Source organism: Emydura macquarii, unplaced genomic scaffold (genome assembly GCF_026122565.2).
Source record: "Emydura macquarii macquarii isolate MOO-44397 ecotype Brisbane River unplaced genomic scaffold, CSIRO-AGI_Emac_v2 contig_1253, whole genome shotgun sequence".
NCBI lineage: Eukaryota > Metazoa > Chordata > Testudines > Chelidae > Emydura > Emydura macquarii.
In genome coordinates, this window is record NW_027131390.1 from 58,449,075 (window position 1) to 58,475,986 (window position 26,912).

The 26,912-nt window shown below is 42.1% G+C and overlaps 1 long non-coding RNA gene across 1 annotated transcript in view; it reads right to left on the reverse strand.

The window, feature by feature from the left end:
• Nucleotides 1-22,375, reverse strand: part of LOC137154110 (uncharacterized) — a 30,497-nt gene extending 8,122 nt beyond the window's left edge. The window contains exons 1-2 of the long non-coding RNA XR_010920075.1: nt 22,245-22,375; nt 12,139-12,232 (exon numbers count right to left, since the gene is read on the reverse strand). This is a non-coding gene — a long non-coding RNA (uncharacterized lncRNA). The remainder of the gene's footprint in view (nt 1-12,138; nt 12,233-22,244) is intronic.
• Between the last annotated feature and the right edge of the window lie 4,537 nt (nt 22,376-26,912).

The following is a 26,912-nucleotide window of genomic DNA, read 5'->3' on the forward strand; positions in this document are numbered from 1 at the left end:
ATACAAAATGATGGGGTCTAAATTAGCTGTTACCATGCCGGAAAGAGACCTTGGAGTCATCGTGCATAGTTCTCCGAAAACATCTGCTCAATGTGCAGTGGCAGTCAAAAAAGCTAACAGAATGTTAGGAACCATTAGGAAACGGACAAGTAATAAGACAATAAATATCATAATGCCACTATATAAATCCATGGTACACCCATCCCTTGAATACTCCATGCCGTTCTGGTTTCCTCATCTCAAAAAAAGATGTTAGAATTGGAAAAAGTACGGAGAAGAACAACAAAAATGATTAGGGATATGGAACAGCTTCCATCGGAGGAGAAATTAAAAAGACTGGGACTGTATATTTTAGAAAAGATGAACGAGGGGGGGATATGATAGAGATCTATAAAATCATGAATGGTAGGAGAAAATGAATAAGGAAATAGTGTGTCCTTCATATAACACACAAACCAGCGGTCATCCAATGAAATTAATAGGCAGCAGGTTTAAAACAAACATAAGGAAGTATTTCTTCGCACAACAGTCAATCTGTGGAACTTGTTGCAGGGGATGTTGTGAAGGCTAAAAGTACGATTAGATTAAAAAAAGAATTATCTAAGTTCTAAGTTCTTAAAGGATAGGTCCATCAATAGGTATTGGCCAAGATGATCAGGGATGTAACCCCATCCTCTGAGTGTCCCTACACCTCTGACTGCCAGAAGCTGGGTCTGGACAACAGGGGACAGACCACTTGATTGCCCTGTTCTGTTCATTCCCTCTGAAGCATCTGGCATTGGGCATTGTTGGAAGACAGGATACTGAACTAGATGGACCCAGTATGGCCATTATGTTCTTTTAATTGCATACAGATTATATTTATGAAAAATAATTGTACAATGCTTTATATTACTCTGCTTTCTGAAACATATTGTTCTCGTTCAGATGTAAACTGTTACTGTAATTTACCTGTGCAGATGATAAGTTCTTGGAGGACACTTGTATGAAGCCTTATATAAGTGTGGCATATTTTCAATTAAATAGATATTGTAGGGGGTTGACTGTATTCTGTGTTATCTCCAGATCTCTGGGATTAGACTCTATGTCAAAACAGTGGTGTAGTGGGACTCTACTAAAGGATTCCCTTATCACAAGTGACCCTGGAAGTTTCAGTGCAGTTCAAAGTACTTGTTTGCTGGTCCCCAGCTATCTCCATGTTTAAAATTAATAATGGAGCACGCCTTGCTGTAAGTCTCTCTGAGCTGCCCCCATTACTAGCTAGTGTACATTTGAACAGCCCTGCGGTTGCTGTATTGCGTGGTGGAGGTTAAACCAGTCTCCTGCAACCCAGAGATTGGGAGGAGCTCAAAAGTGGCCTCCTTGCTCCTCAGGTGCACTGAGTGGAGAACTCACACAGCTAAGGATGGGCTTGGCTTCTTTCTCCTAGACAACAGTCAGAGTTATCTCTTTCTTTATGGGACTGATTGAAACTTCCATTTAATGCCCCCTCTTCAGTGGGACATAACCATATGCTTAATGCTCTCCTGAATGGGGTGCTGCCTAAACCACGTGTAGATTTGTTCTCCACACTAATGTGGTTGACTAATTTTTCAATATTTGTCACTAGCTGTTCCTTAGTGTGCTTCCACTGCCATCAAAATGTGTTGATGTTGATCACATTTGGTATGTAAGGTTTCCAGGAAATCTCTCCATGAGCTCTTATGACTAATGGTGCGAGAAGCAGATGGGTGTAAGTGAGCAGACCTTTAATGTGGTCTTTGTCCCAACTTGGAAAATCAGTCACTTCATTTGAGAGTCCCTGCTGAGCTGGCCTCTTTGGTTATGTACAGAGCTGTTGGGAATTTTCTGTGGACCTTTTTTTTCCCCCCACAGAAAATGTGGTTTCTGTAAAATTGAAAATTTCCATGGCAAAATGGTGTTTTTTGTCCAAGTTTTTCAATTTGCCATTGTAAAAATCTAAATGTTTCAGGTCAAGTTGACCCAGTTCAAAATATTTGGTTTGTTAAACTGAACCAAAACATTTAGTTTTGGCTCAGTTGCTGTGGTAGTTGCAGTTTAGGTGCATCAGGCCCTCATTTTCATCAATGGGCAGGGCTTTTGCACAGAGTTCATCTTCCATCATGCACTGCAGTCTTCCTTCTGGCTGAGCTGTCCCTGTGCATCATGGGAGTCCCCTGAGAGGAATGCATCCTGGGAGATATAGTCCAGCGTGGGTGTGGAGAGAGAATGGGGGCATGGAGAAGAATGGGGGCACGAGGCACCTGATCTACAACTGCTGCAGCAGCTCAGGCAGACAGATTTATGTCAAGCAGATTTAAAATGAAACATTTCTATTTGGGAATGTCGAAACACTTCAGTTGAATTGAAAATGTTGAGTCAAAATGTTTTGACATTTCAGAATTGAAATTTTTCGGTACTGTTTGTTCCATGAAAAATCTTGATATTTCATCTTTATGCCCCAATTCGAGAGAAAAAACAAATGTTGAGATACGGGAATTTCCGGGGGGATGGAAATCGCAATTTTCAATCAGCTCTAGTTGTACACTTTTTGATATTATGTCAAGTTTACTTTCTTGAAATTTAGCTGTGCTTAGCCACCCAATTCAGATTCTCAGTATCAATGGGCAGGTTGCATTTCTGGTGTGGAGAAGTTGAGAAATATTTGACACATTTTTGAACTTGTCTGTTCTTTCCTGTCCTCAATTAGCACTGGTTTTGAGGATTGCTTTTAACGTTATTCACAAAGTATTTCTTTCCATTATTCTTAGCGTTCCTCTAACTGTCTATGGGCTGAGGCTGCAACATGAGTTTTGGAAGCACAAAGAAGCCTACACCATACCTAGGCATCTTGAAAATATATGGATTTGGCCAAACTGCAAAGTAAAGATCCAGATCTGAATTTTTCAAAGTTTGAGTTGTTCATGTTCAGTATTTTGGTTCATTCAGGCCTATTTCTACCAAACAGCACCAAATATTACAGACAATTTGCCAGTTGAGATATCTTATTTGGGCTTGGAGGTTAAAGTGAACATCTCTTTGTGTACTGTTTGCGCGCTAGGTCTCTCTTAGAGCTTGACCCTCTCTGTGTCCTTCCTATGTGTTTCCCTCTGGCTCTGTGAGTACAGGCTGTCCCATCTGGGCAGTTGTGAACTAGACAGTGAGTTATTTACCTTAATAACCTTGTTCCTGTTTTTTTACCCATGCCTGGGTGTCTGTTTCTCTATTCATACAACTGAGTTCTTTCCAAAACCAGGTCATCAGCAGAAGTAAATTGCTATAGCTCCAAAGATTTGCATCAGCTGATGAATTAGCCCCTGAGCTGTATCATGCTGTTCAGCATCCTGTGTCAGCTTATTGTGTTCTGTCTCTGTTCTACAGCAGCATTCATTTTTTCATGGTTTCATAGATTCCAAGGCCAGAAGGGACTGTTGTGATCACATAGTCTGACACAGGCCATAGAACCACCCCATAATAACTCCTAGAGTGTATCTTTTAGAAAAACAGCCAATCTTGATATAAAAATTGGCAGTGCTGGAGAATCTACCACTACCCTTGGTAAATTGTTTCAATGGTTAATTACTCTCACCATTACACATTTGTGCCTTTATTTCCAATCTGAGTTTGTCTAGCTTCAACTTCCAGCCATCGGATTGTGTTGTACCTTTTTCTGCTAGATTGAAAAGCCCATTATCCAATATTTGTTCCTGAGGTAGGTACTTATAAATTGTGAAAAAGACACCCCTCAACCTTTACTTTAAGCTAATGGAATGAGCTCCTTTTAAGGCATGTTTTCTAATCTTTTAATCATTCTAATGGTTCTTTTCTGAGCCGTCTATTCGTCAACATCTTTCTTGAATTTGGGCACAAGAACTGGACACGGTACTCCAGCAGCAGTTGCACCAGTGCCACATGCAGAGGTAAAATAACCTCCCTACTCCTTCTTGAGATTCCACTGCTTATGCATCCAAGGATCACACTAGCCTTTCTGACCGCAGCATCACACTAGGAGCTCTTGTTCAGCTGATTATCCATCATGACCCCCATATCTTTTTCAGAGTCCTGTAAATCCCCAATTCTATAAGCACGGCCTAAATTCTTCATTCCCAGATGTATGCTGTTACAAACGTTTTAATATGGCTAAATGTATTGTTTGCTTGCACCAAGCTTAGCAATAGGTCTAGATTGCTCAGGATCAGTGACATGTCCTCTTCATTATGGACCACTCTCCAATTTTTGTGTCTTGCCAACTTTTTATCAGCGATGATTTTGTTTTCTTCCAGGTCATTGATAAAAATGTTAAATAGTACAGAATCAGAACCAATCCCTGTGGGACCCAATTAGAAACACACATGCTCAATGATGCAATTCCGTGTTTACACTTAAATTTTGAAACCTCTCAGTTAGACAGCTTTTAATCCATTTAAAGCATGCCAGGTCATTTGATATAATTCTAGTTTTTAGTCAAAATGTCATGTGGTAACATGTCAAACGCCTTATATAAGTATATTACCTCAACACTATTATCTTTATTAACCAAACTTGTAATTTCATCAAAAAAAGATACCAAGTTATTCTGAGAGGATCTATTTTCCATAAACTCATGTTGATTGGCATTAATTATATTATTCTCCTTTAATTTTTTATTAATTGAGTCCCATGTCACCTACTCAATTATCTTGCCTGGGATCAATGTCAGACCAAGAGGTCTATAATTACCTGGGCCATCCAGTTTACCCTTTTCATTCATATGTTTTAAGGAAATGGGTTCATGGGACAGCACTGGATATGCCTTTTGCTTTACATAATTATATGTTAATATCTTTTCTAGCTGCAATGCATTGTGTTGGGCTGTTACCATTTCATTCAAACGCATTTTGATCATATTCTCTCTTCCTGAAGACAGAAGGGGTGAATTTTCAAAGGAGTCCGTAGTGGGAAGGGTTCATCATCTGCTGCTACTACAGCATTCTTTTTAACCTTATTTCTGGTTCATGCTGATTGATCAATACATTGTTACCTACAGTGATGTTCTCACTGTGACTGTGCAGGTGGAAGTTTAAGATCCCAGGCTCCCCTATTTTTTATTCTAATGGCCAAGGCTGTGTGTTAGATGTTGCGTAGCAAATAATGGGTACTTTGATTGCCTGTGCAATCACTATATTACAAGAATCTACCATGTTGCTTTGTAAAGCACTTGGAGTATCGTGCGTCTGATCAATGCTGTGTAAAGCTAAATTATGTTGTATTTGCTTTTGTCCAAAAGCGAACTAGCTTTTGACACAGAGCACTGGAGCTGTCCAACCCACTTCAAAGCTGAATGCACCCTGAATCGCTACAGAGGTGACTGGCAGCAAGAATAGTTATTAATTGCTGCAGTGAAGGGGGATACTTAACCTGCCTACCAGCACATACAATTATTTCTGCCACTGCTACCTTGGAAAATGCAGTTGTCAGTTAAATACATTCAAACAGTTCTTTGTAGACAAGGCAAAGACAGACTAAATCCAGGTAGCAACAATGATAGCTAAGCTGCTCCACGTCGAACTTCACAGTAAGAGAAATGAAGGGCAAAGATTTGAATGTCATAAAATAGTTTATCTGGTGACAGTGCTTTAAATTCTGCAGTAGAAAGGGATTCCCAGATGAAAGAACTGATGTGGAGAAAGCCAGCATATGTTCTCATTTGCCAGGAGCTTTCTCTCAAATGTGACAGGGCAGGGAAGTTGCTATGAAGAAAAAGGTATGTGGTTGGGGGGGATGAGAAATGGGTAACCTCTTTTGCTTCCTGGAGTAGCAATAAACCATAGAGGATCTCAAAGGACTTTACCAAAGAGGATAAAATGGACTTGTTTTGTCTAGTATCCACCCCACTCAGTTCTTGTCAGTTTGAGACTTGGATTTTATTCTGTTCATACAGATGGTCCCAGCACCCTTGGATCCCTGAGGATCCAAGGTTCAAACTAGGCTCCATGACCTAACTTATGGGGTGGCAAATCCTCTCTTCCTGACAAGGATCTCAGTGCAAATATTTATCCTTTCACCTCTCCCTCCCTGGCGCCCAAAGTTAGGAATGATGATTTGGGCCCATAATAATACTTAGCACTTTATATGCACAGATCTCAAGGTGCTTTACCAAGGTAAGTATCATTACAATGCACTCTGAATGCCCTGGCAATACCAGCTGAAATGAAACCCAATATTTAAAATAAAAATCCATAGTCTTATTTTATAAATGTGTATTTTCTGCTTAGAGTCAGAGCACCAGCTGAGGGACAGAGCATTTCCTGGAAGTCAGTGACCAGCTGGAGTGAGCAGCCATCAGCTGTACCTGAGGCCATCAACTCTCTCAGCAGGTATTAAGTTCCCAGGAAATTTCCTGTCTCCAGGTCTCATGTTGCTGTCTTAAATGTGAATTGGTACTACACAGGCATCTTCTTTTTGTTTATTCAACTTATATGTAGGGCTGGTTGGGAATTTTCCGTCAAAATGATTTTTTTTGACAGAACATGCAGTTTCCACAAAACCATGTTCTGTGAGGAAATGTTGAATTTTTTTTGCCTCCATTTTTCAATTTTACAGTAGGAAAATCGAAACAAAATATTTTTTGAGGTGCCATCAGTTCAGATAGGAATGTTTTGGTCTGTCAGACTGAATTGAAATATTTTGTTTAACGTCAAACTGACCTGAATCTGTCTATTTGAGCTGTTACCTTATGAGAGTCCACATTTCAGGTCCTTCATGCCTCCATTCTCCTCTATGAACTAGGCTCCCTACCTGTACTACATCTCCCATTTTTCACCAGGACCAGTCCTGTAGTGGAACCATCATAGTGCATCATAGGAGTCCCATGACTGCTGTGCTATCATGAGGTACTGAAGCTCAATATCAAACTGAGCCGAAATGAAACATGTCCCCATAGCTGAATCAAAATTTGGCAGTACAATTTGTTCTGCAAAAAATTTCTATTTTTCAACTTTTCATCCCAAGTTGGGACAAAAATGTTGAAATATTGGACTTTTTCATGATAGAAATTCTGATTATTTACACTATTAAATGAAGTATGCAAGTTCCGATCAATGGTTTGAATTGTGGAACTGTTCCCAGTTCCATTGCTGTAAATCCAGAGCACTGTAACTATGTTAATTTATTCTAGTGGAATCACTCTAGATTTACACCAGTACGAATGAGATCAGCATTTGGCCCTTTATAACTCTATTGAGATAATAAAAGTCATATGGGGGTCTCACTAAATATTTGGCAAATCCAACAAAACAAGCCCAACCAGCTATGCAGAACATAGTTTAATTTCCTCCGTCAGCATCTGGGTTCTGCATTATAATTAGCAGCAGATTTCCTCGAGATATACCAAACAAAGATGTTTATGCTGAATAGCTGTTTGTTAGAGGAGAAAAAAGAGAGGGACTTGTATTAATTGAATCAGTCCATATTCTTAGCACAGGTTCTAAGCAGCAAGGGACAGATTTTTAAAGAGATTAAGGCACCTAAAGTTGCAGATAGGTGCCTATGGAATATTTAAAGGTGCCTAGATACTTTTGATTATTCCACTAGGGGCCTATCCACAACTTCAGATGTCTTAATACCTTTTAAAATCTGACTCTAAGCCTTCCTGCCCTTCCTATTTGTTGCTGTTCCTGCAAGAACTCTCCCTTCTGATTCCACAAGATGTGCTTTTTTGCTTAGACTCCTCTCCTAATTTGTCCCTTAGACTTTACCTTTCTTTTTTCTGCATTTTAAATGCACCTCAGATTAGTAATGGGCAAACCTCAAAGAGTTGTAAATGTGGACTCTCTCCAACACTCATCAAAACATTTGGCTACATATCCAAAGCTGAACTGGCAAACTTGGGCTGGGTATATCATGAGAACTGGCTTCTTCATAGTACTTTGAGACATGAATTTCCAAGTATGGCTGGAAATGAAATGGGGAAAAATTATTCAGATGTCTCAGAATCCAAAAAGGTTTAGTTTTATTTCTGCTGTAGAAAATTTCTGGATGTGAGAATGACAGAGGTAGCTTGAATCTTTCTTGAATGCAATTTGCTCCCCCATGATCAAAATGTAGCTCTATGTCCATATGGAATTAACATGCTATAGTTTGATCTTTTCAAAATATATTAATGTGCCAGGGGGCTAGATCTCTGTTAATGGTAAAGGAAGGTTTCATTCATTTCTAATTTGGAATATCAAATAGAAATATCAAACATTTCAATTAGAAATATCAGCCATGATAAAAAGTTCAGTATACTAATGAAGTGAAAATGTACCTGCCCTCTGTATTGAAAACATTCAAGCATGCATTCCAGTGCTATTAGGCAGTAATTAGAATGATCATTTAAAATGTTCTGAAACTGTGCTAGAAAGAGTATTGTTTTCCATTTTGCACAGCATTAATGGTGGTGCTAGAAGTGCTGCCTACTGAAAAGAGTTTCCAGCATCTCTTGTTCTGAGTGTGCTCCCAGCCTGCCTTAGTAATATTAACAATCTCTCATGTTTTCCTTGGTGAGGATGTATAGAAGGCCCTTAATGAACTGTCAGTGCTAATTACCCATGTGGCAAAGAGTCCAGGTTACATGTAGTAGGACCTTATAATGGGGCCCCCACACTGTATCCACTTTGTAATTTACTGCCTGATAAAACAAAAACCTGCCCTTAGCTACATTCCCTGTGACCCTCCACTGAAATTAACAATGGAGTCAAGCCCTAACATTCACATCCAAATCTGGATGTTGGTCATCCCAAAGGTCTGGGTATTTGCTTCCAGGATTTTTGTTCACCCCATTATAAAGATAAGAACTTTCACTTAGTATTGTCATGATTTTGGTCCCACTTCTGAGTGTGACTCCTGGAGTGGGGCCCAAGTCTACCTTTAACTGAAAGCAGTGGACTTATATGGATGTAAATCGTGTCAGTATATAGCCAGATGTCTTCAGTTAAAGTCTGATCCAAAGCCCAAAGACAGACTTTTCATAAAATAAACTGCCATGGTCTTTTGTTAAAAGGTATTACCATTTCATTTGCTTATTCCTTAAATCAAAAGTCTATTTCCTGAAAGTCCATCACTTTGAAATAATGAGAGCTCAGTGTCTGATCTCATCAATCAGCTTGTTATAGAATGTTAGATAGTATAGCACTGAACCAAGCTTATAATAAAGTTCTACTCTAGCTGAACTATCTTTTGCTCAGGGTTCTGAATTGTAGTTAATACATGGATCTACAGAAACTCATCAATGAACTCATCAATTAGGTCATTAAATATCAACAGGGGTCTAAGTGGTTTCTTTCCTACAGCATATCAGTAAGAAAAGCTTGTGATGGAAAGAGAACAGTGTTATTTTGTTGTTTTTAAAACATTTAAATTTAATCCCCTGGATCACACTGGTATTTTCCAGAACATAAACCAACTAAATGTTCAGGAAAACATGTCTCTCTCTATCTATATAGCTGCAGTTTTCAAAGTGTTAATGTTTAGATTATTTAACAAATATTCATTAAGCATTTCTTAGTGATTTATCATATGCTTTTCAGACTTTAAACCCAGAGTCCAGCTCCTCAGCTGGTATAAACTGGTGTATCTCAGCAATAGAGCTATGCTGATTTACATGAGCTGAGGATCTGGCCGACAGAGTTAAAATGTCTGGTTAATCCAATAAAGTGTAACAGAAACAAATGTAGGTTGGGAATGTTTTCAATTCTTAGCCTCTTGTTGCTGTTCTATTTATATATAGCTGTCTGTTTCTAATGGCTGTTTAAGAAGTTGAGCACCCTTTGATTATTTTCTAATTACTGAGACACTGAGAAATTTGGTGGCACATTTCAGTTTGTGCAGTGTCTGGAGTTCTCAGATTCTTTTGGTTCTTGCCAGTCTGGCTTGAGTGTACAGTGCAGACCGAACATTCTGCAAAAGGATTGGCATGTGGACCACATCTTAACAGTGAGGTCAACTCATGGGGCCCTCTCCTCTCCCATTTGTGATGGTGTGACATCTCAGCAGCAACTACAATTGTTTGTGCATTGCTAGACTGATTCATTCTGATTTCCAGTCCACAGGCATCTAGGCTGTGCATGACAATGAGCCTAGATCTTGTAGAAGCAACTGGAGCCTGAGAGAAGGCATGATTTATGGATTATTAGGAAGTGTTCTGTGTCCATGAACCACAGAAGAACTGCTGGGATCCACAATGCACTTTCATAGTTTGTTGATGAATGAAAGTCAGTTCTGCGTGTGAATTACCCTACTGAGTATATGACAAAATTCACCTCTTTACTGGGGTGTTTCTTCAATGGAGTGCATTTGAATTCTGGCTTTTAGAAGGGGAATCTTTTGTTTAATTCTTCCACCATTAAATGTTGCACAATTTGGATTTGCATGTGGGCCAGGGACACTCTCAGGGAGATTTTTTAAAACCTCAAAATAAATGAAAACAAAACTTTCATTGTACAGCATTTATGGAGAAATAACATTGATTTAACTAATTACTCTTCTCTGCTACTTTTTTAAAATATGCACTTCACCATGCTGCACTCAAGCCTTTGCTAAGTAACTGTGTTATTGCTTCAGTTTCTGTCTCCTGTTTTGATACTCACTTAAATTAATTATGTTTGAAATTAGATCAGAAGCTTTTTGGGTCAGGAACCCTGGGTGAAATCTTCATCTCATTGAAGTTGATGGAAGTTTTACCATTGACTTTGGTGGGCCCAGGATTTCACCTTTTATCTTCTTACAGTATTTGTACTGAGGCGTCTATCACACAGTAATAACATCACAGTAGAAGTCGACACTAACTTCTAGGGGTGAGTGGGTTGGGGTGGAGATGTGAGGTCACACCCCAACCCACCAGTCATGTTCCTTTGGGGACACAGCAGCACTCCCAGCTGCTCTGGCCAGCCTCTTCCTTGCACTCAGGGAGTGATAGGTGCATCATTCTGGCTGCCTGCTGTGGTATGGCTACACTGCAGCCGGGTGCGTGCTTCCCAATGTGGGTAGACAGATGTGCGCTAGCTCTGCTTGAGCTAGTGAAAATAGCAGAGCAGCCAGGGTGGCAGGGGTGAACTACAACTCAGATGCCGTGGATTGGGGATTAAGGGAACAGGCTCATGGGAGGCTTGAGGGTACGTACTCAGGTAGCTAGCCTGAGGTTCTGCTGTGGCCGCACTGCTATAGTTAGCACGTTTTCTCCAGAAAGGAGCCCCTGTGTTCCCTTTCCCCATGGTGCAAAGGGAGCCACAATTTGTCCATTTGAATGTGACTTAATCTTTTCTGCTTTCTCTTCCTCCCACTTTCTCTCGATGGTGCAAAAATAGTCTCCACAACACATTTACATCCTCTAGGAAAGATAACATGTGGACAATGTTGCAAAACTCCAGGTGGGAGCTGTGGCTCTCATACAGAAATGACATATGTAAAAGTTGTCCAATATATACAGAGTGTTTGAAGGAGAAAGGTGTGATTTCAGAGAAAATTACCCTCCACACCATGAGACAAATGGGAAGCCAGCCTGCCTGTGCCTATCAGGGGCCCACACAGCACTGCATTACCTTGGGTTGGTCCTGCAAGTCTTTGTACAGGGCAAAGAAGACCCAGTCAGGATGTGGCTCACCTGCACAGGTAGGAGTATCGCCATGTGCAAGCACAATTGAGGATAAGTGCTAGCTGTAGCCTGCTGCACCCTCAAGCCCCCTGTGAGGCTGCTCCTTTAATACCCAGTCCATGGCATCCAAGTTGTAGCTCAGTTGCCTTATGTTCCCATTCTCCTCCACAGGCTGGGCTGTCTGGTTGGACTACATCTCCCATGACACACATCAGCAGGGATTCCTATGATGCACCCAGTCACCTCCCAAGAGGGGGGAAATGTGGAACATCATGGGAGATGTAGTCCAGGCAGAGAGTCTAGCCCATAGAGGAGAATGGAAGTATAAGTTGCCTGAACTACAACTCCCATAAAGGTCTTGACAGCACCAGTAGGAATAAAATACGTTGGGGTTTGGGCCATCATTTTTTTATTTTTGGCCAAACTATTTCACTGAAAAGTCAAAATTTTCCATGGGGGGAGGGAAATCTATTTTATGACCAGCTCACTCTGAGGTGCCTCATTTGTTGATGTACTCTACTACTCACTGTGCCAAGGATTGTCTGATTGCAGGGTCCTTTGTCCATATTTGGTATGAATGTCCTCCACTTTCCGCAATATCCATTTTCACTTTCCTGTGGCCTGTAATCAGAAACAGACTCAGTAACTGGCAAAACTTTCTTTGACTTCAATGGGAACTAGATCAGTCCTTAATTTGCCTTGTTTTGTTGCATTCTCAGTGCAGATTTCACCCTTTTCAGCACAAATTTTGACTCATTTCAGTTACTTACCTGTCTGCGCACTGGGGTATGAGCTGGTCCCTTAAATAAAAATCTGATAGAAACCTCCTGGAAAATAGGGTACCCAAAAGCAAAAATATGAGACATAGGTTCTTGACTGCACAGATGAAGTGAGTTGTTATAGCAACTTGAGTTCTAAAAACGGTAGAGGATACCGACATGGTGCCGCTTCTATTGAAAAATTCACATGACTGCTCTTGAAATTCTGACTTTTAGGAAACACCTTTCTTCTATTATTTTTTAATTCAATGCTTCCTCAGCAAAATTTCTGTAAATCATCCTGTCTATTAAAGAGACAAGCTCTTTTAGATGTTCTGTAAAAACTCATATTATGACTTGTCAAAAAATAAAAAGGCAGTGGGAAAACTATGGATTTCAATTCACACAGAGTACTTGAAAGCCTTCCAGCAGAACCGTAAACGCTTTGACTCAGAGTACACATAGGGCATAACTAGCACTGAGACACACCAAGGTGACAGCATGCAGTTGTAACATCAAACTTGTAACATTTATCAGCTTCATGTACTTATATGGGAAATAATGACTCCTCAGATACTGGATCTGTCTATTGGTATCTAGAGAAGTACTATTTATTATTAAACATAGGAGGAGATTTCAAGTATGTGTAATTGAAATGTTTAATGGCAAAAAATCCTGCTATACACTGAAATGCTTAGTAGACACTTCTAGTCTGAAGGAGGCCTGTTAATTAGGTGACTGATCTAAAGCCTATTGAAGTCCACGGGCATCTTTCCATTGACATTAATGGACTTTGACTCAACTCCTAAAATACTTATGCATGAAAAATTGTTCGGAGATTTTCATCTCTTCCCATTTTATTTAAATGATTGTGTGTGGGCACAATGTGGAGTATAATAAGACCTGAGGTCCTTTCTGAAGAATGGGATTCTAAACTCCACACTAGGTATGTTTTTAAACAGTTTTATGGTAGGGCTTTTCTTGCTCAATTATTTGCACCAAAGATAATTTATCCAGTGACATCCTGGGTAAGCAACTCCTCAGGATGTTTCATGTAGCAAGATTAGGACTGAGTCACAAATATGTGCCAAGACGAAGATCATTCTTTAGGTAAGGGGCAATCCTGGGAATGGAGCAAGCCCATGTAGAAGGGCTCCTGGAAAAAATCTCTGCAGCAGTGGAATAGAATGCTCAACTTCCCTCACCCAGAATGCTGGAGAAACTGCGATGCAATCACTAAGGCCTAGTCCACATTAGAAAGTTTTGGTTGACTAAAGTCACCTTTTGTTGATGAAACAATCCTGGTGTACACGCTGCAATGACCCTTTTGTCGACAAAATTGCCCTGTTTTGTCGACAAAATTAAACCATTTTGACGAGAGGCATAGAGCTTTTTGCGACAAACTTTTAGCAACAAATCATCAGTGTAGACACTGCTGTATGTTTTTGTCGCAGTAATTGGCCTCTGGAAATGTCCCACAATGCCAATTCTGATGACTCTGGACATCCATTTGGACTCTGCTGCTCTACAGTCACCCGCTCCTCCACCTTTACAGTCGCGGTAAGTTTGAAATTTTTATACTTCTTCCTGTTTGGTCGGCATGGAGAGCTTGCATCTCATCTTACCAGCTGACCATGCCAGCTCTCCCGCTTGGAGCACACTGCTGCACACTGTTGCTGGACCTGATCAGCATTTGGGGGGAGTCTGCCATGCAGTCTCAGCTCTGCTCTAGCTGAAGGAACTTTGATACCTACAGTCAGCGTTCTTGTGCCATGGCGGAGAAGGGCTGAGCGGGACACACTGCAGTGCTGAGCTAAAATCAAGGAGCTGCAGCAGAGCTACCACAAGGCCAGGGAGGCAAACTGTCTCTCTAGCGCAGAGCAAATGAGCTGCTGCTTCTACAAAGAGCTGCAATCCATCCTCAGTGGTGACCCCACATCCAACCCCAAGATGCCCATAGATACCTCTGCAGCCCCAGGGCCACCAGATTCTGGACTGAACCCCGACAAAGAGGTCATTGATGAGAAAGTGGAACTGAAGGATGGCCCGGAGCTGGAAAACAGTTTGGTTGCTGAGGTTGGGAGTCAGGAGCAGTTCTTGAACCAGGAAGGCTACAGCCAGCCCCAGCTATTCAGCTCAGATGCTCAGGATGCAGGAGAGGGGAGCTCTGGTAAGTGTTTGGAAGCTGATGCTGCTTGTGTACTGGAGGCATGGGGGTCCTTAACTTAGCTAAAGCATACAGGTGCTTGAAGAAATAGAAATGCACAGGAGTAGCTGTGTTTGCATGTGCTTTCCCATTCCCTTGCACATCTAGGCAGTATTGCTGAGAAGCATGTTAATCCATGCTGAGATTTCATGGGTATCCTCCAGTGTGATTTCTAGGAAACTTTCTTGGAGGTACTCTCTGATTCTCTGCGTCAGATTCTTGAGCAGAGCAGCTGTGTTTCTGCTCCTGTTTTAGGTCTCTTTCCCACACCAATTGGCAATCACTTGAGTGGGGACCAAAGCAGCGCACAGTTGCGCAGCATAGGGACCCGGTTTGAAGCTGCTTGCGTGGAGGAGATGCATCCTAGCATCCTTGCTGACTCCAAGGAGAGATATATCTGCTTCTATGGCCCCTGCCTGTGGAGAATGGTGGCACATTTTGAAATTTGTTTTCCCCATGTACCTGCATTTATGCCCCAAGCAAGCACCCACTCAGAACCTAGACCTATTTATGTGGTCTTGCCCCCAACCCCCAGCCGCAACTTGCCATTCTCAGGCTGATCAAGGAGCTGTACTCTGCACAGAGGGACAGTGAGAATAAGATGTTTCACAGTGATTCATGTATACTGTTAGGACACTCACACTAATGATTTTGTTAATTGTTTCTTGTTCTTACACAGATATGACCTTTGCAGCCAAGGCTTCTATGCTGGCAGACCACCTATGACTGATAAGGAAGCAACTCGAAGAAGCAAGGAAGAGATGTTCCAGGAACTCCTCCTGTCCTCTGAGGCGTCCAAAAGAGAGAGAAGAGCATGGAGACAATCGATGTCAGAATCTCAAAAGATGGACAGACAGGAACAAAAATTTTAGCCGGCATGAGTGAATGATCAAGGCCATGGAGGAGCAGACAGAGCTTCTAAAGACAGTAGTGTCATTGTGCCATTGCATTGCAAGACCCCCCCTTTTCAGCCACAACAAAACTTCTTCCCCTGCACTCCACCAACTCCCCCTACACATTCCTACCAAAGTCACGGGCCATCTTGCTACCCCCTTCATTCCACCCCCTCAGACAGCTATGAGAATGACAGTTGGACTTACAGGCAGCTGTCATAGCTGGAACTGCCCTTCACTAGTTTCCCGCCTCTAGGATTTGTTTGTGTTGTGTGCTGTTTTGTGTTTAATAATAAAAGTAAGCTCTCTAAACAAGAAGCAGTCTTTCTTTATGTGTTGAACATATGTGCACCTACCACCAACACACATGTACAGCTGTATAGCAGTCATAGAATGTCACAGCGCAGTTTCAAAAAACACCTCATGAGTTCTTATTATCAAAATGGTCCCTCAATGCCTCCCTTATGTGTATGCCCCCCATTGTGCCCCTCTAATACCTCTGGAATCTGGCTGCTCATATTCAGATGTAAGGTGATCCACCTCGGCTGTCCACCCAGGGGCAAACTTCTCACCCTTAGCTTCACATAAATTATGGAGCACACAGCAGGTGACTATAAACACAGGAATATTGTCCTCATTTAAGACCAGTCTGCCATAAAGGCATCTCCAGCATGCCTTTAACCTGCCAAATGCACATTCAACAGTCATTCGGCACCTGCTCAGCCTGTTATTGAAGCGCTCCTTGCTTCTGTCCAGGTAGCCGGTGTGTTGCCTTCATGAGCCATGACATTAATGGGTAGGCTGGGCCTCCTAGGATCACTATGGGCATCTCAACATCCCCTATTGGAATCTTTTTGTCTGGGGGAAAAAAAGTCCCTGCTTATAGCTTCTGTTACAGGTCAGTATTCCTGAAGATATGAGCATCATGCACCTTTCCTGACCAACCCACGCTGATGTCTGTGGAACGCCCACGGTGATCCACAAGCGCCTGCAGTACCATAGAGAAGTACCTCTTCCTATTGATGTACTCCATCGCAAGATGGTCCAGGGCCAAAATTGGGATATGTGTGCTGTCAATTGCCTCACTACAGTTAGGGAATCCTGTTGCTGCAAAGCCATCCACTATTTCATGCACATTGCCCAGAGTCACAGTCCTTCACAGTAAAATGCAATTAATGGCCCCGCACACTGGCGATAACACAGTTCCAATGGTGGACTTGCCGATTCCAAACTGATTAGCGACTGACCGGTAGCAGTCTGTAGTTGCCAGCTTCCACACAGTGATTGCCACGTGCTTCTCCACCAAGAGGGCAGCTCTCATTGTGGTGTCCTCGTGCTGCAGGGCAGGGGCCAGCTCCTCACAGAGTTCCATGAAGGTGGCTTTGCACATTCGAAAGTTCTGTAGCGACTGCTCGTCATCCCAGACCTGCAGAATGATGGGATCCCACCATTCAGTGCTTGTCCTGCGGGCCCAGAAGTGGTAGTTCACCGTGTGCAGATGCTCCATGAATGACAGCCATAAGGCAGTGCTGTTTGTCTGCAGCTCACTCAGCAGGTCAGGCTCCTTGGATTCCTGTTCTGATTCGGAGCTCATGATGTACTGCGTGACCAGACATGATGTATTCAGAATGCTGAAAGTAACAATGGAGAATAGCGCGGGATCCATCTTTTCAGACAGCGATGGTGGGCGTGCAGTAAACAGCAGAGTGCCATTGAAAAAATGGCACAAGTCGCTGCCAGCAATGCAATGAATGATGCCACGGAAATGCAATGAACCATAGGAGACTGAGCCAGCACCCATGCTGCTCTGCGCTCCTCTCCCCCATCCCAGAATTCCTAGTGGCAGAAGCTGCCGAGTTGCACGGTGGGATAGCTGCCCATGATGCACTGCTCTCACTGTCGATATTACAGCACCAAGTGTGGATGTGTTTTTGTGACAAAATGAGTGTTGTGTGGACGGGTGCAAGCGCTATAGCTTTTTTATCACCGAAAAAGCTACCATCGACAAAACTTTCTAGTGTAGACAAGGCCTAAAAAGGGTCATTAATTAGTATTACAATAGTTCCTAGAGGCACAAAAAAGCCCTCAGTGATCATTCAAAGTTAGCTCCACAGTCAATAACATGGTTAGAAAATGCAACAGTTAAGGTTCTAAGAGCAGCATTATCTCCTAGCACATCCTGTATGTTGACAGCATACATTTTCTAACATACAGTATTAAGCTCCAAGTTTCAGCAGAAATGGAAAGTCCAACACATACAGCATTTTTTAAGTTTCAAAGCCAGAATGCTGCTGTCTGAACTGTGGCTTTAGAATTTCCTGACTTTTTGAGGTTTTGTCTATGCTGCTTTTTATCATCTTACTGTGACATAGTTTATCCTGATTTTTGAAGAGAATGGATAGGGGCAATGCATAGGCTTAATAACTGGTATTTAAGTGGTCCCTCTTAACCTGTCAGGGTGATGTCTTAGACCATGCTTCTGTCCCTGCCCAAAGGCAAAGAAGAAAATGATGTTCCAGAGGTCAGATAATAGCTTGGGATGAAGGAGACCCAAGTTCAATCCTCTGCTTCATCAAATACTTCCCATGTGACTATGGGCAAGTCATTTAGGCTATGTCCACATTATGAGCTAGGGTTGTGATTCCCAGCTCATGTAGACATACTTGTGCTAGCTCTTATCTGAGCTTGTGTACTAAAAATAGTAGTATAGCTGTGGTAGCTTGGGATCCTAGCAGTGAGTGGTGAGGATAAAACACATTCAGGATTGTGAGGTGCTCAGATGTTGTGGTAATTTAAGTCAGAGAACTGGTGCCTTCATTGGGGTTTCATGTGGGCACAGAGATCTCTCTGTATAGAGCTTACTGCAGGAATGAGACCATACTGAGTAGAGCTAGTCAGGAATTTTTTGACAAAACAATTTTTATGTTGGAAAATGCTGATTCATCAAAAACTAAATTTGTGGGAGAGGGTGCGTTTTAATGAATTTGTCAATTGAAATTTTTTTCTGAAAAGTTTCAGAACTGTCCAAATGTTTTGTTTCAGCATTTTCTGGAAAACAAAAATTCTAGATTTTCATTCAAATGATGTTGAAATTTATATTGAATTATAGTAAAAAAATGAAAATGATCAGATTTGCAAAGAAATGTTTCAAAATTATTGAAACAAACATTTAGTTTTTTTTTTAAATTTTCATTTCACAAACATTTTCAAGATTATTATTATTTTTTTGAGATCTCAATTTTCTTTTTGCAGGCTATTACTACTTTGCTCTTACACAGCACTTTTCATCAACAGATTTCAAAGTGCTTTACAATGGAAGGTCAGTGTCCTTGACCCCGTTTTACAGATGGGGAACTTGAAGCACAGAGAATTGCTTAAGTTTCCTAGCAGCCGTTAGCAGAGCCAGGAATAGAACCCAGGTTTCCAGTCCAATACTTTGTTGTGTGAGCCACACTGCTTCCCACCTAATACTAGGTTGAACAGGCTAAGAGATGGTCGAGTTCCTACTCTTACTGCTCCAATTAGTCTTCTATAAGGTTGGGTTCATAAAGCAGCCACACACCTGCTCACACTGTCAGCCGATCTTTATCTTTGCAACTGAGAAACAGACATTTTTCTATATAACGAAAAGCATAGAATTTGCAAAATGCAGCCATAATTGTGGAAAGAAAATCACAGGACCTATGATTTTTTTTCCTGTTCCTAATGCAAGGGCAGGGTTGGTTGGTTGGTTTGGTGGAGGTTGGTGTGTGTAAAAACAGTTACAACCCCCCTTTGCAATCTGTCCAGGCAGCTGCCTGAGAACAGCAGACTCTGGCCTCGTCAGGATGGGCAGAGAGAACTGGCAGAAATGTCTGAGGGGGCGGGGTTAATTAGGTTGCTAAAAGAGTTTAGCAGATGCCCACACAACATGCCCAGAAGTGTCTTTTCAGTGGTTTAGAACTCTCCCCCCCATGCACACACATTTCCCAGCCCCTCCCACCAAAGATGTTAGTTCTCAGCAAGGACTCTGTCCGTGTCAGGTTTGAGCTGTTTTTTTTGTATAGCCTGTTTTTTTTTTTTTTTTTTTTTTTTTTTTTAAAAGCGTGATTAGATTTTTCCATCCCACTATTCTGCAACTCAGAAATGACTGAAGGGATTTTGCTCAAACTTTCCCCAATAATAATAATAGTCAATGATTCATCTTCAGACAGAAACCAACTATGGAAACCAGTAACCACCAAAGGCAAGTATTTCTGAAAGTTGTGAGCAGGAGAAAATGAAGTTATGGGTATAGTGCAACCTTAATGGCAGGTGTTACTAGCAACTTGCTTAACATATGTATTTAGTTCTATTAAAAAAAACATTAGAAATATAATTATAGGAGACTGGAGGACTATATTCTCAGCTGTGAACAAGTTGAATGGGAATATTTGGGAGATGAAGGGAGTTGTCTGTTTTTGCTTTTTTTAAATCAACAGAAAAAGCAAACCAAGTGCTATAGTTTTAAATGTATTGGTATAAGCCTAGCCCCTAGTGGACACCACTCCATGGTACAAACCCAAACACAGGACTAGCATAGAGACATCTTGGAACAGCTGTCAGATTAAATTCCAAGTGGCTGGAGACAAAATAGGCTTTAGGAGGAATTTATCAGCAAACTGGGACCGTTACTGTGTTAGAGATGGTGCAGTTACAGTAAAAGTTAACTAGCAGCTTCTGTGAAGTCTCTAAATGAAATTCTACCCCACAGCCTTTGCTCTTGTATTCTATAATGAATTTGTCAGAGAAGCTTTTCTTAATGGTCTTACCTGTCACGCTGAATGATATTTGTGTTGGACTTGCCACTGCCCCACCCAGAATTCAGTGTCAAGGATTCCAGTGGAAATACAAGAACCGAAGTCTCACACTTAGCAAAAACACCGGCGCAGGCATTTGTAATAAAAACAAACTGCTCTGGAAAAGGTTTCAGCAGTTAAATACTTATCTAGAAAGTAAGATCATGGTTAGGGATTTAGAGCTGTGCATTTAGTGAAGACGACTGCCATTTCCCTCAAGCGTGGCCTGTCACGGTTCAGCAGAACCATTGTGTTTCTGCTACCTGGGGAATGTAGGATTTTTGGACTCCACATGGGGCATTCCATGTTTGAGAGCCCAACTCCAGGGCAGCTTCTACTCCCCCCATGCTTGGTGGTCAGGAAAGGTAGGTTCAAGGCCCTACTGCTCTGCAGATCCATCATCTCCAGCAACAGTGGAAGCTATTGCAGTCTCAAGCTTGCTGGAGTGGCTGTGCTTCCTAAAGAGGAGCAGGCTTTCATCCGCATTGATGTGGGATATGATAATCGATGAAAACCAAATCAGAAAGCTCTAATTGTGGCTGGAGTCCTCACTCCAGTTCCTAATGGAGAGTCACCAATAACTTTTTCTCATCCTTCTGGTAAATAGGCAAGTGGGAACATCTTTTAACACCCAGTTGACCATGTCACCTCCTAGATGAAAGAACAGATCATGTATCGATAAAAAATAGGTTAAGACAACAGCAGTGGTTAAATTTTATTCATTGCTCCTACCAGGTTCTGGGCATTCCTGGCTCCCATTGTTTTCAGAAGCAATTAGGAATGCACAGAGCCTTTCTGGATGATGAGGTCCAATATTTCTAGGCAGAAGCCATTTTTAGTTTCCTGGCCAGAGGTTTCCTTTGGATAAACCCATTCCTCCAGACCCCCACCAATGCAGATTTGGAGGGCCCTACCATTGCCATTCTACTGCACACGAGGACAGCAGAGATTTCAGAACCTGTGATTAGAGGATACTGGCTCTGCGGGGGTTCCTGAATGGCTGTCTGAAGCCCTTCTTTCAGGCTCGGAAGGGAGCAAGGCTCTACTTCAATCCACCAATAGTTATCCCCAGTGTGGGTGGAGGAGTGGCACAGGGACTGGGAAGGCTGTAATCTAGCCAGGAGTAGCAACCAATGAGCAGCATGGAAAGGAGAATCAGTCTCCCTTGCCCCTGCAGAAGTCTGTGTACCCAACACACTACTACATTGGAGATGGTGATGAAGATGAAATCTTCTAATCTCAATTTACAAGATAGGGTGTGAGTTTGATTAAAATATTTGCCAAAATAATGTGCCTCGTTGGTGAATCAGCTCTAGCTGGGACCAGGCTTTGTGCTCACGGAAAACTCTTCTGAGCCTTCTTTGAAAATAATTAGTGGCACAGGCAGCTTTGAAAACCAAGTTTCACTTTCTTTTCTTTTCTTTCTTTCTTTTTTTTTAAAAACATTTTTCCCCTAGTACCAAACATGATTAGAACATAGCATGGATTAATTGCTCTGCCAAATGTCATTCCTATAAATCAAATCTGTTTTGCGACATATGAGTGAGTGTCTGAATACTCCAAAGCCATTAAAAATATCTGCATAATTTAAAAAGCTGCTAAATTTTTTTTTTTTTTTTTTTTTTTTTTTGGTACAGTATGGTATTTTACTCCTATGATAAGTTGAATGGCAAGTTTCAGCCATATGCAATTTTTTTTGTACTGTAGTCATAAAATCTTGACAATGGAGTTCACAGTGCAAATGCCACTACGTTTAAATTCACACAGGGATAAAATTTGGCATTCCTGATCTATCTTTGCCAGGGGAAATTCCTGATCTTACTGGGATATTTGCCTGAATAAGGCTGCAAAATTAGGCTGAAGTATTCATTTGTTTAGATCTTAACACCAAGAGTATGGAGTGCAAAGAATAAAATTCACAAAATACATCCTCACAAAATGCATAGTGAATTGCCCTACCTCCTCCCTCGGCCGATCACCTGCATTCCACAGCTGGAGCAGATCAAAACCTGTCCGATGGTACGTTTCCATCGGAAAATGCTGATTTAAAAGAACTGAAACGTTTCACGGGAACGTCGATTCCATTGAAACATTCGACAGAAACCAGGCAGGCAAACTGGCTGCCAGCTTGTCCGCCCACCCGCCTCCCTGGCTCCTCAGCAGGCCACCTGGCTGAGAGCATGGGCTCGGGCAGGGGGAGGGGGAGGGCTGCTCCTCAGCCTCATCCACTTGTCTGCAGCTCCCTAGCAGTCTGCCACGGGCCCCCCAACTCCACAGGCAGCCAGCTGCCTGGCTTCATGGGTAGCTGGCTGCCCAGGCTGCCCTACTCAGCAGGTAGCTGGCTCTCTGACACCTCGGGTTGCCTAGGGAGCCCGCAGTCTTATCTCCTCTCATTGAATAGGGGGAAACTGAGGCAGCTTGGGATGCATACTGCAAGTATTAAGCAATGACCTGTAGTGGAGAGAATGGGATGGGCTACCCTGAAGCAGGAATACAAGGGAGGAATTCTGGGTATGATGGGAGGCTCTGCTCTTCCTTCCATGACTGCACTGCTCTGTGGGCTGCTGCCAAGTGGTGATAGGGCCATTGCCCTGCCTTTCCTCCCTTTCAAGCAGCCAGCATAAATAATGGTGTTAGAGGATACTCTGTGCTCCGTTATCTGCTAGGCTTTGGATACGCGAACATGGGGGCGGAGGGAGAGTGTTTTGGCTCCAAGTATTAAGTAGATTTGGGTAATTTACTTAGAAATGACTGAGAAACTGACTTTCTGAAACGGAATTTGCTGAATGAATGCACTTCATTGACTGGTTTGGAGCGTCATGGGACACTAGTTTAGCCTACAGTCTTCAGTGCCAGTATCCAACACCTCTTCTGTGGGGGTTAAAGGCCAAAATCAGTCTTTGAATCACCTACTTTGCCCTAGCGTTTGTAACCCAGCAGTGTATTTCATTATCAGGGACTGACCAGCTCTCACAGTGTGCAAGAGAGAATGTTCTTCTGCCCTGAAAGTGCATTTCCTTCACCCTTTTTCTGATTAAATTTTGTGCATTCCAGCAGTCTCAGAAACTGCAAGTGGTAGAAATTTTTGGACCAAATGCTGGCTCTGTATGCGCATGCATATGTATAAATACAGTCTGTCAAAAATTGAAAAAATCCAAATTTTGTTTTCATGAAAAAAAATTGACTTTTTTGTTTGAAAATTTTCATTTCACATTTTTTAAACGAACTTTTATCACAAATCAAAATTTTTCATTTTGTTTGGAGTCAACTGCCAACTTCTGGAACCAGAACAAAAGGTTGATTTCAATTTGAAACAAAATGAAGTTTTTCATCTAATTTTTTATCAAAAAATCAGGTTTTTTTCAGAGAAAAAAATAAAATTTTTTATTTCCATGAAAAATGAACAAGATGCGTCTGCTGCCTTAGGCTGGAACAGGGTCAGAATGTGATTGTTACTAGTTGAGTCATTGGTGTATATCGACCTCAGGTAGTGTAGTCTATGTCTTAGGGCAACTGGCGGCCAAATACGTAAATGATAAAATATAGTAACCAGATAAGTGGGGAATAAAAACACATCAAACGTGATTCAAGTTTCAAAAAGCTCACACAACTATAACATTAGTTCTTAAACTTACATCTCTGTATGTGTGGGTTAGGGAGTGACTTTTTTGTTGAGCCTTAGCGATATCATTTCACCTTCAGTTGCAGAGCTTTCCTACAGCAGAATACCCACACTGCCTCACTTTCTGCTGAGTGATGATCACTGCACCTGTGAATCTTTAAATTAGCTCCAACTGGGGTGGTTAGGGCCTAATGGCAGTCAGTCACCAGGGAGCAGGAGGGAGACTGCTGGAGAGAAAGAACAATTGCTACCTCCCCAGCAGGTAAGAGCTTCTGCTTTCACTGGAGGATGTTTTTTCTCCTCCCAAGTTTAGATGAGTTGCAGTTGTGTTGCACAAATGAATCTTTTGTTTAGAGAAAAAAAAAACCCACCACCACCTGCTTTCCTTCTGTTCTGGAGGAGGTTTGGAAAGCAAGAAAATGATCGTGAACTGCCTTTTTCACATCATTTGTACTCTGTTCCCTCACACACACCACATGAGAGGGAATCCTTGGTGCAGAAAAGGCGTGGCAATTAAAAGGAGAATATCCCAGAGTTTTGGAGAGCAAAGGAATAAGATCCTATCTGCACACACCAGGGGCTCTGTTTTCAGGGGTCTCTATTTTCCTCCCAACATTGTAGTTGCAAACTGCCTTTCTTGCAACTCCTTGGGAATCTTTGTTCTTTAGACCCCCCAATGAGAAGAAACGATCTGTTAAACAGAGAAACAACCCTGATACAGTAGCCTCATTCGCCTGACTTGGAGTGTGTCCCTTTTATGTTAGGTATCCTGGACACCTGAAATAGAACAAATATTTCTCAGGGCTGGTGTATCAAGGCAGTCCAGATATAAGGTGCCCATTATATGCTTTAATTTCTTTTCCCTGGGTTACAGAAGACAGCATGCAGGTGCCTGAAGGCCTGCCTCACCTCTGCACCTTCGCCCAGAGAGGGTATCCTATCATCACTTGTTATAAGCAGAGGCTCTCTATAACAAGGGAGATAGCGTTGTCTAGGGTCTCCATGGAGAGTTTCTGTTTTGTGTAGAGTGAGAAATGGAACTCTCAAGGTTTTTTGGTTTATACGGACTATGGGTACTTCTCCTATACCTAAATCAGGGTTGGAGAGAGACGAGGTAGGTGAGGTAATCTTTTATTGGACTAACTTTTCTGTGAAAGGCACAAGCTTTGACTTGATATAAATGGTACCGGCGCCCTTTGTTTTAATACTCTCAGACATAATCACTGGTAACCCATTTTAATGCTACTCTAACTGCAAAGGGGTGGCTGGTGCAATAGGCACCATGTTTTTTTGATGAGAGCATGAGGCTGGGAAGGGGAATGGGTTAGCACAAGAAGACCCCTGTGGTATCTGCCCTGATGTGCAGCAGGGAAAAGAAATTCCCAGAAGAGGGGAAGAATAGCAATTTTAGTTGCAGAATCTAGTGCAATGGCAACATTGGGGGGTGAGTCCCACATAATGAGAATCCTACCCTGCATGTCGGACTCTGAAATAAATACCTGTAGATGCATTTACCCATCTCCCTTTTCTTCCTATCCAAACCAAAAAGAAACAACCAAAAAAAGCATGTAATGATTGTCTTTTAAGACTTCTTTACTCCTTGGGTTAGCCAGCACCTGGCTGTGTTACTCTGTGTTACTCAAACAAGTGTAATCAGCTGGTGGAGGACTTTCCCAGTGTTGGGGAGTCCCCAGATAGCATAAAGCTGGCATAGCAGACTCAGAGGTAGCTTTCTCACTGTTGTGTAGGGAGTGTGGTACAGAACTTCTGTGCTTCAGCAGACCTTGGCTGGTGGTCCTTGAAAGGTTGTTATAGCCATATGCAATCTAGGGAATCAGTTTGGGGGAACATAAAAGTGGTGTAAAGCTACCTTTGCTCATTCCCTCCCAAGCCTTGTGGCAAGCAGAGCTCAGCCAAATGGAAGGATTGAGCCCTTTTTTTCTGAACTGGCGAAATGCGAAATGCCTTTAAAAATGGCCAGTGTAGTTTGGGTTGCAGAGGCATCCTGTCGTGGGGAGATAATAGTACCTCTCCATTGAGCTCTAGGACAACTGTAACTCAAGTGACACATTTAAATCTGGGGATCTCATTACCAGAAAAGTACTAATAAATCAGAAGGAGCTCAGAGAAGAGCCCACAAATATGTTCAGGGATCTGGGGGGAGAGAGCTTTTCCCAAAGAGTCAAAAGGCTAAATCTGTGTAACTTGGCTGAGAGAGGACAAAGGGAGGACGTGCAGCTGCCTATATATGAAGGGTGAGACTAGCAAGTAGGGAAAGACTGGTTTGGATATGGTAACGGAAAATTAGATGCTTCAAATTGTCAAAGAGCCTCTACTTCCACAGAAGTGTGCAAAACAGGGCTTTGATCCTGTGTGCACTAAAACCAGGAAATCCTGCAGCTTAGTGTAGAAGACCTGAAAATTCTCTAAAATGAATTTAAGTGCTATCATTTCAATCTTTGAGAAAAGTCTCTCATAAAGATTCAGTGGCATAGCTTCAGAAACCGAGCATGTTGGTAGTATATAAATATAGGGGTGGTATGTAATCTCCAGTATAGTCTAGGGATATGTTTACAATGCAGTAAAACAACTGCGGCTGGCCTGTGTCAGCTGACTTGGGCTCACAGGACTCAGCCTGCAGGGCTGTAAAATTGCAGTATAGACCTGGAGCCCAACTCAGCTGACATGGGCCTGCTGCCGGTGTTTTATTGCAGTGTAGACATACTTTAGGTGTCTACAGATTAGCACTGGTTCTCAAGACCCCATCAGATTAGGAGTTAGTGCTCTCAGCAATAAGAAAGTGTTGCATCATGCTGGTGAAGATGGTGGGATTCTTTGTGTGAACTGGGGAAGTTCCATGAGTGAAGTTAGCCCTGTGAATGTTCCCAATCTTTGCAAATTTACCACTTGCACAGAATTCACGTCTGCTTAGAGAAAGGCATTGTAAAGTGGCAAGGATGCAAAGAAAACAACTAGAGATGGGCCTCTCCCCGAGCCTCTAGATC